This window comes from Canis aureus, chromosome 13, assembly GCF_053574225.1.
Source record: "Canis aureus isolate CA01 chromosome 13, VMU_Caureus_v.1.0, whole genome shotgun sequence".
NCBI classification, from domain to species: domain Eukaryota; kingdom Metazoa; phylum Chordata; class Mammalia; order Carnivora; family Canidae; genus Canis; species Canis aureus.
In genome coordinates this window covers 52,791,438-52,806,143 of record NC_135623.1, presented here as the reverse complement: position 1 = coordinate 52,806,143, position 14,706 = coordinate 52,791,438, and the positions used below count along the sequence as shown (strand labels likewise).

At 39.8% G+C, this 14,706-nt stretch overlaps 1 protein-coding gene across 9 annotated transcripts in view; it reads right to left on the bottom strand.

Annotated features, from left to right (window-relative positions):
• Positions 1–14,706, bottom strand: part of ARHGAP10 (Rho GTPase activating protein 10) — a 326,786-nt gene that overhangs the window by 202,144 nt on the left and 109,936 nt on the right. The gene's annotated exons all lie outside the window — the stretch shown is intronic.

Sequence of the window (14,706 nt, the reverse complement as noted above, 5' to 3'; positions counted from 1 at the left end):
AACTACCTTATCTCACCCTGCCAATGCAACCATTAAATCACTTCTAAATTTATTAACACACTACATCTCCATAAATATTTTCAGGGAAGAGGAGGTGGGGCAAACTGCCAGTGAAATGTGCAGCTCTTTCTTCAGGGAAATAGCATGCGGGTTGTCTTTAAACAACAAAGCGGTCCTATCATATTCATTAACAGAACACTTCTGTTTGAAATTTTTTTCCCTCCCCCTCCTCAGAAATTTACAAGTCAATTACATTCCTTTATTAGTTATCAGACTACATTATGCAAAGAGCTAGGTTTGTGGCTGCGAGTTTAAATACATTCAATCTTACTGAAAATTCCTTGTGAGGATTTAAGGTCTATCAGCAGAGTCACTGGAGCTCACAAGAAAGTAAATACTGGGCATGCTGGCAAACAGTACAGATGGGGAAGGTCAACAGGACAGGAGCCACACACAGACTTCAACCACAACTGCACTCATTCTTATAACGGCTGATTTGGGGCTTTTCGTTTTAAGACAGAATATACAACAAACAATGTTGAAAATACAAACAAGGGACGCCTGGGTGGCTCAGTGGTTGAGAGTCTGCCTTTGGCTCAGGGCATGATCCCGGAGTACCAGGATCGGTGGAGTCCCACATCGGGCTCCCTGCATGGAGCCTGCTTCTCCCTCTGCCTGTGTCTCTGCCTCTCTTTCTCTGTGTCACTCATGAATAAGTATATAAAATCTTTAAAAAAGAAAATACAAACAAAAGGGAACAATTACCCAAGGAAAATGCACTTACTAATATGCAGGTGAGTATGGTTTTCTCACTGTTTATTTCCAGGAGATCAGAAATATCCAGAATGGAAAAGGAAACTTCAAAATACTTTACAACAATGTGTCATTCCGCTTTAAGTTATAGAAAGTAAGTGACTTAAAAAAGGAAAGGAGGGATCCCTGGGTGGCGTAGCGGTTTGGCGCCTGCCTTTGGCCCAGGGCGCGATCCTGGAGACCCGGGATCGAATCCCACATCAGGCTCCTGGTGCATGGAGCCTGCTTCTCCCTCTGCCTATATCTCTGCCTCTCTCTCTCTCTCTCTCTGTGACTATCATAAATAAATAAAAACAATTTTTTTTAAATTAAAAAAAAAAAAAAAAAAAGGAAAGGACTCTGGGGCACCTGGGTGGCTCAGTTGGTTAAGCATCTGCCTTCAGCCCAGGTCAAGATCTCAGGGTCCTCCTGAGTCTGGCTCAGGGCATCTGCTTCTCCCTCTCCCTCTGCCCCTCATCTCCCTCATGCTCTCTTGCTCTCTTTCATATAAGTAAATAAATAAAATCTTTTTTAAAAATTCTTGAAAAAAGGAGGAAAGAGCTCTCTCAAACAAATAAAATCTTTTTAAAAATTTCTAAAAAAAAATAAAAGGAAAAGAAAGGATTCTGAATTTAACCAAAGGCCCCTTTGCAATGGTCTCTTGCAAAGAGACCATTCATACTGAGAGGTAGGGAATCCTCAGAAAAGTGACTATACCTACTTGAGATGCCTAAAGGTTGAACTCTGCTCCCTGGACCAGAAACTAGGTTTTAGTCACTCTCACCCTGACAATTTGTCACTTAAGTTTCAAGATGCTGGGGCAACAGGGAACTAAAAGAATTAAGAGCAACAACTAGTCAAGGGAAAGGGATCATTTTCAAAATGTGTTAATTTTATCCTCTCTACATTGTTGACCATGTGACCTACCAAAATGGCAAACCAGAAAATTTTTTGTGCTAAAGAACAGAGCCAGGACAAAGCACATTCCAGGAAGCCCAATCACTCAGAACAATTTGGAATGCTTCCAGCAGATAGGAGGGGTTCCACCATACATTTTTAAAGTGATCCCAACTCCCAACACAACATCTCAAAATAATTTAAGGCATACTTCTATTAGCATCAGTGTCACTGCCCAGGCTTCCACATCTGGATTAGCCTGCTCACTGTCCTGAATACACCTACATATAAATACACATACACACACACACACACACACACACCCTCCATGTTGTCTTGAGTGGCTGGTCCACTCAAGACAAAAAGTTAACCCAGGATGACATGCTGAGAACACAGAGGCTAATAACTGTTCACAAAAGACAAGAGCAGAGATTCACAATTATGCATGAGCCCAACTTTAACCAACACACAACACTGCAATAAATGTACCAAACAGGGACTTCCCCATTCCAAGCAGCCATCTCAATAAACTTGTATTTCACGAGACAAATATTTGCTGAGTATTCAGCACCAGGGGCTGGAGACATAATTACGAACAAAATTAGTACAGTCCCTGCCCTCCTGGAACCTACTGTCTAGCATGGGAGATATAGGATACTCACATGAACACGTAAGTAAATGTGTAACTGCAAATTCTAGTAATCCCATCAAGTGGAGAAAAGTAGGGCTAAGGTGAAGAATTTATTGGAGGATTTATAAGGAAAAAAACTTCTAGGGAGACCTCCATCAAAGAAATGACATTTAAGCTCAGATCTGAAAGTTATGAAGAAAACAGGGGTGCAGAGAGCAAGGGAAATGGTTTCCAGCCTGAAATCAGCAGAGGAAAAGGCCTAAGGTAAGGAATTTGTGTTTGACAGTAACTAGCAAAAGTCCAATGTGGCTGGGGGCATAAAGAACAAAGAAGTGAATGGAAAGGGAGGAGTAAAAACCAGCAGAACAGTCAAGGCCCTGTGCACCTAGGGAGAGTTCTTTTATTTGGGGCATGATGAAAGCCACAGGAGGGTTTTAAGCAGGGCACTAATACAATGATTATTTATATCTTTTAAAGATTTCCCTGGCCTCTCTGAGAAAAAGAGATTAGAGGTGAGGAAAATTGGAAAGAGAAAGACTCGCTAGGAGGCTTCTAGAATGGCATATGCAAGAGAGGATGGGGAGGTTGGAATAAGGTCATGATAACAAAAAATAGAAAGAGGACCATTTTCAGAGATATTGTCAGGTAGACTCAAAGTACCTGGTGAGAGACTGAATGTGGGAAAAGGGGGCGTTTCTAGGATCACTCCCAGATTTCTGGCATGAGCAAATGTATACGTAAGAATATTATTTACTGAAGTAGGACAATTTTGAGGAAAAGCAGCTGGAAGCAAGCACTAAGGGGCTGTGTTAAATCGGAGATTGTAGAAGACACCCAGAAGATAGTAAAACATCTAAATGCCCACATGAAGTATCCATAAAAGATGGTTCAAAATCTCTAATGTGGGAGGAGATGATCTGCTGCCCATGCATGGGTTTGGACCTGTCACAGAAGTAGTCATCCTTTCCTCCCTTGTAACAGGAAGTAAGAACACAAGGATCAGTACAAAAGGGTGTGCAGCTTTCATGAAGAGAGGCCACGGGGACTTGCTACCTGATGGTTATTTTTTCTGTGAAGTACAAGGCAAGGTTACTTATGAGAGAGTTTGGCCATGGGTGGGGGTGAGGGGCACTCAGTCAGGTAACCATCTGCCTTTGGCTCAGGTCATGATCCCGGAGTCCTTGGATGGAGACCCACATCAGGCTCTCTGCTCAGAAGAGGAAGCTGAATGGGTAAGAGGAGACTTCTGGAAGGGGATAAAATAGACCTGGCCCGAAACAGGGCATCAGAGCTCCTCAGGCAAAGAATAAGAGTAAGGGAGTGGTGGGTGGGGAGGGGTACAATTTCAAGGCACAGAACTACAAAAGCAATTCAGTGTCACTAACACAGCTGAAGACAACAAAAATAAGCAGAAGATGCTGAAGAGATCCAATGGGCTCCATTAGCCACCAGAGTGGGACCTAGGAAATGCTCCATAAATGCTAAATATATAGGCATTCATAACACAGACATATGAAAGCCTTTAGAATGCGAGCCCTGAAACACCACACTGTGGAGTAAACATTGTTCTTTACAAAAGGACCAGTCCACAGAGATTACACACGAACAATTTTAGGTCATTATTAAGAGTGTTCTTCACTTGGAGAACCAATCTGATGCAATATCTTTCTGACTCCCAAGATCTAGCACTAGTATAAGAAAAGAATATAATGGATTTCTGTCCTACTGTTTGTAGGTTAACAAGCAAATTTCCAGAATGAGAAAAGGAGTAGTTATGATGCCACTACATCCAATTTTTTCAGAAAATTTTTTGATTAAAATTTTTTTTAATTTAAATTATCTTTTTCTTTAAAAAAATCTGTTTTGTAACTTCTGAACTGAACCTTAAGCATTTAAAACAAAGTAACAGAGTGGCTACAAAATGCTTCAGTAAGGCAATTGTTGGTTGAGCAAAGAGGATTGTTTTCCTCTTTTTCTCAAAATAGACTGGAGACTCCATGGAATCTCTCAGTTCCTTTTATAAATTTCACATTAGTATTATATAATACTTGTTAGTAATAAGTATTACTAAAATGTTCTAGTGCCAAAACAGGATTCTTCTTCTCCAGTAACAAATGAGTATCAAATCAAGGACTGCCCCTAAAACCCTGAAGTAAATTTCTGGTGATAACAGTCCCTCAATTTGAAAGAGACAGCTGAAGTAATAATACGGATAAAAGCTTTCAAATACTAGTACATTAGAAATCAATCAGGTAATTTAAAGAGAAAAAGCAAATATAGAATGTGATTTTAGAATACACATATAAGATTGCATAACCATATTTTTCCCCATAAAACACTTGAACAGCCACAAAAAGAAGTCGTAAAAAGCCATGACTAATGAGCCTTGGAAAGGATTTTGGATAGTCTTGCTTAGAAACAGGATGCATCTACATGAACGTAAAATGTGTTAATTTACTAGTTGCTTTCACTGTAGGGCAAGAGTCAGCTAACTTTTTCTATAAAAGGCTGGGTGGCAACTACTCATCTCTGCCATTTGCACAAAAACAGTCATAAATGGTAGATAAGTGAATAAGCATAGCTAGATTCCAATAAAATCTTATTTACAAATACAGGAGGCAAGGTAGGCTTGGGCCACAGCTGGCTGAACCCTGAGAGGATAATCTCAAGTATCATGGCCAAAGACGTTCTACTTACTCTTAACCAACTGTATATATTTTTTAATATTTGTTTACCATATTTTCGAAGACCAAAGTTTGGGATGAGAAGTTGAATGCTGAATGAGAGAAACAGTTCATGTAGCTGTCCAGCTGAAAAGAGGGATTCAAAAGTGATGCTGTAGAATTTGGCTGGGATAAGCAATCACTCAGGTTTCAACACTGAAAGGCAATTGTTCAAGTATAAAACTATCTTGACGACAATTTACGTGAATTTAATAGCATGCTTTAATAAGGGCTTTAGTCTCTAAAAATGAGTTAAATGAAGGTTCGGCATGAGTGAACAATAAACACTGAACAAGAATACCCTAAACAAGAATGAACACATATATTGGCTATGGTCAAACCAAACAATCATTCAACTGTGTCCTATAAGATCAGAACCTATCTAAGTAGTATGGATACTGAGCTTTAAGAGAGACATTTTCTAACTGGAGCAAAGCAGGAATATGCCCAGAATGCTAAAACAGTTTAGGAAGAGTAAGAAAATCAGAGGTATTCAATGGAATTGAAGAGGAAAAGAACATTTAAAGGGAACATGAAAGGTGTCCATAAATATTTAAATAGATGCTACATGAAAGAAGAAATCATTCTGATTTGCTTAGAAAAGAGAAAACCCAGGTCTAATGGTGAGAAGCTGAAGAGCAGATTCTGAGTTCGCTATCAAGAAAAGCTCAATAAGACCTGCACGGGTGCAGCTCCAGGGGCGCAGAGGTTTAGCGCCGCCTGCAGCCCGGGGTGTGATCCAGGAGACCCAGGATCAAGTCCCATGTCAGGCTCCCTGCATAGAGTCTGCTTCTCCCTCTGCCTGTGTCTCTGCCAATAAATAAATAAATAAATAAATAAATAAATAAATAAATAAATAAATAAAATATAATATAATATAATATAATATAATATAATAATATAATATTAAAAAAAAAAAGACCCGCGTGGACTGGGACGCCTGGGTGGCTCAGCCGTTGAGCATCTGCCTTCAGATCAGGGCGTGATCCCAGGATCCAGGATTGAGTCCCATATCAGGCTCCCTGCATGGAGCCTGCTTCTCCCTCTGCCTGTGTCTCTGCCTCTCTCTCTGTGTGTCTCTCATGAATAAATAAATATTTAAAAAAGAAGATTGATATAAAAAAAAAAAAAAAAGAAGAAGAAGAAGAAGACCTGCATGGACCAGGCATGGACCAGGGAGTAGGACCTCTAACTTTTCACATCAAGTACAATCTAAATGACTGACATCTAGGGATACTCTACCAGAGGCCTGCACTGAGAGACAGCTGGCCCAGGAGACCTCTGGAGTCCTATCCAACTCTAGGATTCTACATGAGTTGAGAGAAGCAGAAATATAGGCTACATTTCTTTTTTTTTTTTTTTAATTTTTTTTATTTGTTCATGAGAGACACAGAGGAAGAGAAGCAGAGACACAGGCAGAGGGAAGCAGGTTCCATGCAAGGAGCCGGATGTGGGACTCGATCCCGGGACTCCAGGATCACGCCCTGGGCCGAAGGCAGACGCTAAACCGCTGAGCCACCCAGGTGTCGCTGTAGGCTACATTTCAATGCTGAAATGGCAAATCACAAAATCCATTTAAACTTCACAATTCAAGGTTAAAGAACAAGATTATTTTATAACAGCCTGGGGGATTAAAAGTATTCCAACTGGGCAAGTCTGAAATCCCTTTTGTTAGATACCTGGATGTGAAAACTTAAATGTCTACAAAGAAAAGACCCAGTAGGGTGGTATCTCTGCCTGTCTCCGCAGCTCAAGCAGTAACTGAGAAATCTGTTGACAACAGCTAACCAGCAGAGAATCAGACTCTACTCTGGAGACGAATCTCTGCTGCCACTTTAAGTTTCCCCATTTAGATCAAAGGCTAAGTTCTGATGTTCTAAATCTAAACAGAATTTGGCATGGCGCTAGAAATCCATATTCAGGTAAAAGCCAAAACTACACCCTCTAAGATCTTTAATAACTATTCTTTAAAGTCTCAATCTAGATAAAACAGTGAATAAGTACATGTGAGTACTAAACCATGCCTTTCTAATCACTCAGTACTAACAAGGATAGACTGAGCCTAATGAAACAGAAGGAATTATGTCTGTTCCCCATGGCCCTTGTTATTTTAAGCCTGGATTCCAAGTGTTCTTGACCCCAGAGGAATGCATAATCTGAGAGCAAAGGAGAATTTCCACTATTTTCTCCCATGACCTTCTGGATAATTCCCATTTCATTAGACTAAAGGGAAAACTCTACTTTTCAACTCCCAATATCACGAATAACAGCAAAGAAATCATGCATCAAAGACATGTTTCTTATTTTTTTTCTTGAAACAGAACCTCAAGAAAGGAACTATTATATATATCCGAACATAAATATTTTTCCCAAAACTATCTCTCAGGAAAAAAAAGACTTAATCCTACGTAAGAATTCTCACAGTCTCCTTAAGGAGTGTGCTTTCCATTATTTTGATCAACATAGAACTGTTTGAGGCATCTTAGCCTGAAATGGCCCAAATCGCACCTCGTTTCAGATGCTGCAGATCACAAAGAAGTCTAGGTTACAAAAGCAAGAGGAAGCTAAGAAATTGGAGAAAACCTCAAGTTGTGTTTGGTGCTTTTATAAATATCACTTTGAAAGAAACAAGGTAACTGATTAAGTGATGAAAATGTATCTGTATTATAAAATTTGTATGAGGCTGTCCAAATGTTTGCAAATGAATACAGTACTTCAAGATAAGTATCCAAGGAAAGCATCAGAAAGAGATTTTTAAAAGGAGCCATATCTCAAAGAACTCAGACAGATGCGGCCATGAAATACTCTGGAAAGCTGTGCTGAAAAATTCAGAGTGTGTCAGAGATAAATATACTAACATAAAAGGGGTCAAGACTTAGAATAACTTTTTATGAAATAAGTGGAGGGGGGATTTCTAAAGTATACATCAATAATTTGATTTTACAATACAGCCACATATTTAATCAACTAGATGAAAGTAGGCATGTGATTATCTAGTAGACATACCCACACATACCTACAGGTGTGTACATTCAAGCCATCCCAAAATATCTTTGCTTAATTTTCTCATACGAAAACAGTGTTGCCATACAATCAGGCATAAACATTACAGGTAGAGCATATCTGCCCTTTGGGATACACACTTTAAAATATCTTCCTACGTTTGAGAATTCTCCTACCAAATGAGGCAGAGCCCACCTTCCACTATAAAAGCTGGAAATGACTGACTGACACTTGTTTTTCCAGCCACCTCATAAAGAGGTAGTGGGACCTGGCCAGAATTCCACTAATGAGATATGCCACCCCCAGACGTGGATTCAGAAGCTAGGTCTTCAGGAAACTATGAACCAGAGATTCCAGTGGGTGGTAGCAAATCGTTTCCACCACCAGGGGCAGCGGTGCTGCTGGTACGTGCTGTGCTGTGTCCACGCAGTAGCGATGGTGGTACTGACTTCTCCAAACAAAGCTCTGCAAGTGGAACTCTGGGCATGATCCCTGGTTCCCAGAACCAGATAAAGATACTGCAAGCTATCAAATACTCTTTAAATGCACTCTCTTTCTGTTCAGAATTCTTAGACCTTGCAACTGAGAATCTAGACTAACACAGGATTAACAGTTTGTTTAAACTGCAGAACTTTAGGGGCACTTTGGTGGCTCAGTGGTTGAGCGTCTGTCTGCCTTTGGCTCAGGTCCTGATCCCAGAGTCCTGGGATCGAGTCCTGCACTGGGCTCCCTGCAGGGAGCCTGCTTCTCCCTCTGCCTATGTCTCTGCCTCTGTGTGTGTGTGTGTGTGTATGTGTGTCATGAATAAAAAATAAAATCTTAAAAAAAGAAAAAAACTTTAAACAGTCTTGTCAAAATGCTTTCAGTACTATCCATCTCAATTCCTAAACAAGTTTTTTTTTCTCCTGATTAAATCAAATCGGTTTTTGATTAATTAGATTACTCCTCATCTACACTCATCCTTTACTATCTCTCTTTTTCCCCAATCTAGCCACTCTCCCTGGACTGTGCCCTTCCCCCATCAACCTAGACTCAGGTCCTAACAGGAAAATTAAAATGCACCCATTTTAAAATTAAAGTCCTCCCATTTTTAATAGCTAAAATAATGAGAGAAAGAAGTCAAAAGACTGATGCTGAGAATACATGAAAACATTTAACTGGTTATGTTAAAAGCATCCTGCCACAGTGATAAGTAAGAAGCCAACACTATCTCTTTTGCGTTCAGCCCTAACCAGTTCTGTTTTTAGACTATAGAAAAAACAATTATTTTTTGTTATCTGAGTATTTTCAACCTTAAAAAAGGAATAATGTGGGGCGCCTGGGTGGCTCAGTCGGTTAAGTGTCTGCCTTTGGCTCAGGTCATGATAAGCACACTGGACTCTGCTCAGCGGGAAGGCTGCCTCTCCCTCTCCCTCTGCCACTCCCACTGCTTGTTATCCTTTCTCTCTCAAATAAATTAAATCTTAAAAAAAAAAAAAGGAATAATGCTTGCTCTCTCTACCTACTCAACACAAATCAAATAAAAAAAAAGGAAGGGAATGCCATACTAGAAGTAATTTTAACTTCCAAATAAATCCCTGGATATTATTTTATTTGTCAGCACAGCTCAAGCTAAGCTAATCCTTCTGGTAGAAAAAATTATTGTAAAAACAAAATTAAATTTTAGAGCAGTAATAGCTCAAACTTTCCAGCTAAAAACTGGTGAGAATCTTAATGAATTCATATACAAAGGTCTAACTGGGACATAGATACAGAGGTGTTGTTAATTCTATAGAGTTTAAACCTGAAAATTAAGAGCCAATTGATATGAAACAGTTTCTTGAATATCTGATTCTTTCAGAACACAGCAGTCCCATTTAACAGGCTAGAAATTATAATTAGTAAAATATACATCCTAATTTCACCAGATAGCCACCACACTTTTGCTTTCTTCTGAAAGTCCAAGAATAAAACATCCCCAGTGAGGAGTTTTTGTCAACTTTCATTCCTGAACTCTCAACAGAGCCTAACAAAACAAGAGGATTTGAGCTGAAGTTCTGACAATTTCTTCTCTCTAGTTTAATTCCCTAAATATTAGGTCATAAACTGGCTCTCAAAAAAAAAATTTTAAAAAGTCCCTGACTCACAAAAGTTTAAGCTTCCTTTAATGTCTATTTTCTACAAACAGATATCTTAGCATTTATTTGAAGGGGGGAAAAAAAGAAGCTTGCATCAATTTTGAAGGCCATTGGTTAAAGGTAGTAATTTTACTCCAATTTTTTAAATCAGACTCTACCAATAAAGATTTTTTTTAGTTATTCTTTGGAAAAACTGGAAAAAGAATCTTCAAACAAAGATTGGATATAGTAGGAATAAATTAACCTAATAAGGATATTAAGTAAGAGGTTTAACCTTGATCTTCTTTCCCTCTGTGCATGAGGGACAATAAGGATCTAGCTCCTACTTTTTTTAAAGTAAACACCCAGGCAAAACATTACGAGAAGGAATAAAACTCCACAAAGGTGAAAGAGGAGCCTGAGAGAAAGCTGCAAAAGTATCACAAGAAAATCTGAAATTTTACTTTTTACCTTTAAATAAGAGAAAATTTTAATTTTTTTTGAAAATTTTAATTTCTGAAGTGAATGGTGTGAGTCAGTAGCATAGCTACTAATGGAACCTCATCAATCAGGCAATAAGTGGTTGATCAAGAAAATATGAGACAGAGAGAGGGGGGTGGAGAGACCTGGTCAGAAAAGAACATCTATACCTTTGGTTGATGGCAAAGACACTAATCTCCAGCCCTTCTGTGCCTTGGCTTATCTGAGTGGCTGAGAGAGAAAAGGAGGGTGTGGGACAGAAAGGCTCTCATTCTCGACTACACAGCCAGCAGCTTGAGGACCTCATCCTGACAAGGGCCTAAGACCTTACTGCATCCTCAGGTGCTAGAAACTGCCCAGCAACTAACAGGCATTCAAAAATACTTATTTTATGAATGAGGTAGGATTCTCCTACAAAGTTAGCTAATGTAAAAAATATAATTTCTATATAAATTCAACATTCCCTGCTGATAGTGGTAATAGTAACCATGAATGCCTATGAGAAGTCTCCTGTACACATCATCTTCATTCAAAACAGTCTCTTTCTGTATTATACTGGGTCCTCTAAGAAGCAGACACCATGACAAGATCAGAAATGCCAGAAATTTATTAGGAAAAATGCCCATGAGGACATGGGAGAGGGAGCCGGGGAGGCTAGAAGAGCTGTAAGACAGCAATGCAGGTCTAACCCCCGGGGAAGGAGATAGGGAGGAAAGGAAGGTGAGAAGGTTGAGTAGACACACGTTTGACTACAAGGCAGTTCTAGGAAAAGTTCAGCAAGGACATCGGGGACTCTGTGAGCCAAGGCTGCCTGTCAGAGGACTCTAGAGTCCCCAGGAATGAGCTGCTTTAGCACCCCTGCTGTCTCAGTCACTGGCTGGGGGCAGCCTGTAGGAGGCATGGCCTTCACTCTAATGCAGTGATAGAACCATATAGCAGCCGGGCCCAATGGTCCATTCTACTCCCTGCAGTGGGAGATCTGAGAGGTGCCTGACTGCCACTGCTAGCAAAGTCCATATTCTTTCCACTACTATCATGGCCACTGGTATACCTCTGGACCTCTAGTAATCCCCACCACCACTAAAGTTCTGTATTTCATTCAATCTAACATGCCACTAATAATAAGACACTCCAGGGGCATCTAGTTGGCACCTAGCTGGTTAAGTGTCCAACTCTTGATTTTGGCTGAGGTCATGATCTCAGGGTTGTGAAATTGAGCCCCATGTTGGGCTCTACATTGGGCATGGAGTCTGCTTAAGATTCTCTCTTGTCCCTCTGCACCTCCCCCCACTCACATACACTTTCTCGAAGAAGAACAAGAAGAACAAGAACAAGAACAAGAACAAGAACAAGAACAAGAAGAAGACACATTTCACTCTTTTATATATTGCTAATAAAATCTTGATTTAAACTTAATACTTAGAACTTTCACACTTAAAAAAAAAAAAAGAACTTTCACACTTATTAAAAAGCTCTTTGACAGATTTTTATTATGTATCCCTCCTGTGCATACATAAATAACATTGAAAATATTTCTAAAACTTCTTCAGAGTCCAGCTCTTATCAATCACTTTTCATCTCAGCCACCAGTATCTAGTTTTGTCCACATATTTTTTTCCTCCTCTGTGTCATCAAGAATATTGGAGATGTACCAATATTTAAGGGGTGCTCCACTGGGCAGCCCAGGTGGCTCAGCGGTTTAGCGCTGCCTTCAGCCCAGGGCGTGATCCTGGAGACCCGGGATTGGGATCAAGTCCCACATTGGGCTCCCTGCATGGAGCCTGCTTCTCGCTCTGCCTGTGTCTCTGCCTCTCTCTCTACCTGTGTCTTTCATGAATAAATAAATAAAATATTTTTAAAAAGGGGGTGCTCCACTTTGTTACCTAGGATCTTCTTCCAAGGTGATACACCCACTCTTTAGGTATTTATTGATGCTGGCACTTCTTGGATCTACTAGAAGGCCTCAAAGACAGGTTTTCAAACATCCAGCAGTATTCATATAGTGAATTATATGAATATCATTCCTTAGGTGGGTAAATGGTTTGTTGACTGAAATGTTGGGGGACTACACATGTCCAATCAGGCCCGGAGAAATAAAAAAATTCACATTTCTTCAAGACTGCCACCTTGTAGATGGCAGCTATAAGGATACATTTCCATTTAACCCATGTTCAAAGGTGGAAGAAAGGTTGATAAAATCTTACAAGGAGCTAAAGGCAAAGAATAATGTCCTTAGGCTACCAGGAGATAGAAGATTGTCTTTTTTTTTTTTTTTTTTTTTGAGATTTTATTTACTTATTCATGAGAGACACAGAGAGAGAAAGAGAGGCAGAGACACAGGCAGAGGGAGAAGCAGGCTCCACGCAGGGAGCCCAACATGGGACTCAATCCCAGGTCTCCAGGATCACACCCTGGGCTGAAGGCAGCACTAAACCACTGAGCCACCAGGGCTGCCCAGAAGATTGTCTTTTCATTACTACCACCAACTTACTTGGTGAAGCGATGTGGATCAAAATCACTCCATCTCACTGAGTTCCAGTTTCCCCTCTTTTTTTGGTTTCAGTAATTGTTAAAAGTTTCCCTAAGTTCTCTCTCAGTTCTTTGTTTTAGGAGCCAAGGGCATATCTTTGAATACTTCGTGACTGGATCAGACAAAAATATTTTTCTCATGAAACTGTAGATTCAGCTAAACTTAATTCCCACTAATGGAACCACACCTCTGGAGGTGATGTGAAAGGGAGTCCGTCTGTCCACTCTTTCATGACAGTAATAACTGGTTTATCAGAAGAGTCGATTCCTCAGAAACAGAGAACAAGCCCAAGGACATGAAATATAGGAAACATCAGTTTCAGCAGGGAAGTAGAATCTGATGATGACAAGTCTTCAAGACCACAGATGACTATGAGTCACCAAGGGAGGACACTGAGTCATGAGCAAGCCTTCCACAGAAGGGCCCACCAAGGAGCCCAATTCTCTCGCCTAAAATATCCTCAACTCACTTTATTTTTTTTTTAATTTATTCATGAGAGACACACAGAGAGAGAGAGGCAGAGACACAGGCAGAGGGACAAGCAGGCTCCATGCAAGGAGCCTGACGTGGGACTCGATCTGGGGTCTCCAGGATCACACCCTGGTCTGAAGGCGGCGCTAAACCACTGAGCCACCAGGGCTGCCCCTCACTCATTTTAGAATTCTGATTTGAGTTAGTCCAGACTGTAACCTCTATTGGATTCTAGGTCAGTAAAAATCCAACTTGCAAAAGATACTCTCCTAGCAAACAGGTTTCACAGTGACTTCTGCATCTGACTGACTTATAGTGAGTTTACAAGGGGGAAAAGGGATTTATATGAAAAAAATGATGTTGTCAAATTGTAAGAGTCAGTTCCAAGGAGGAAAATTCTTCATAAAGTTAGGTCACTGACAACTTTTAAACTAAACTGAGAAACTGTTTTCACAAATAAGTTCAAGATGGGTCTTTCCCCATCTGAATGCACTTTCCAAGAGAACTTCACACAAAATAATGTCACTTTATTGTAAAAGAACTGATTAAAACAGGCTTCATATATATAAAAATATAATTTTTTTAAAGATTCTATTTATTTATTCATGAGAGACACAGAGAGAGAGACAGAGACAAAGGCAGAGGGAGAAGCAGGCTCCATGTAGGGAGCCCGATGTGGGACTCAATCCCCACTCTCTAGGATCACACTGTGGGCCGAAGGTGGTGCTAAACCGCTGAACCAGCCAGGCTGCCCTAAAATATAATATTTATAATATTATAATATTATAATTATATTATATTATAATAATATAATATTTATAATAAGATGAAACTAAAGGCACAATCTTTCTAATGGCATGTGATCCCTTAGGTACTTATCACATTACAAGAACTCATCAGTAATGCTAAGCACAAATTAAGTAACACTAAAATTCCTAACAGCAGAAACCCATTCTATGAAAATAAACTAGGTATAGTTCAAAATCCTTTGGAAATGACAGATGAAAGCTTAGTTTTTAAAGTCCATTTTAACCTCCTGGTAAATAAAGTCCTTAAAAATCAATTTACAGCGTTTCCAACTTT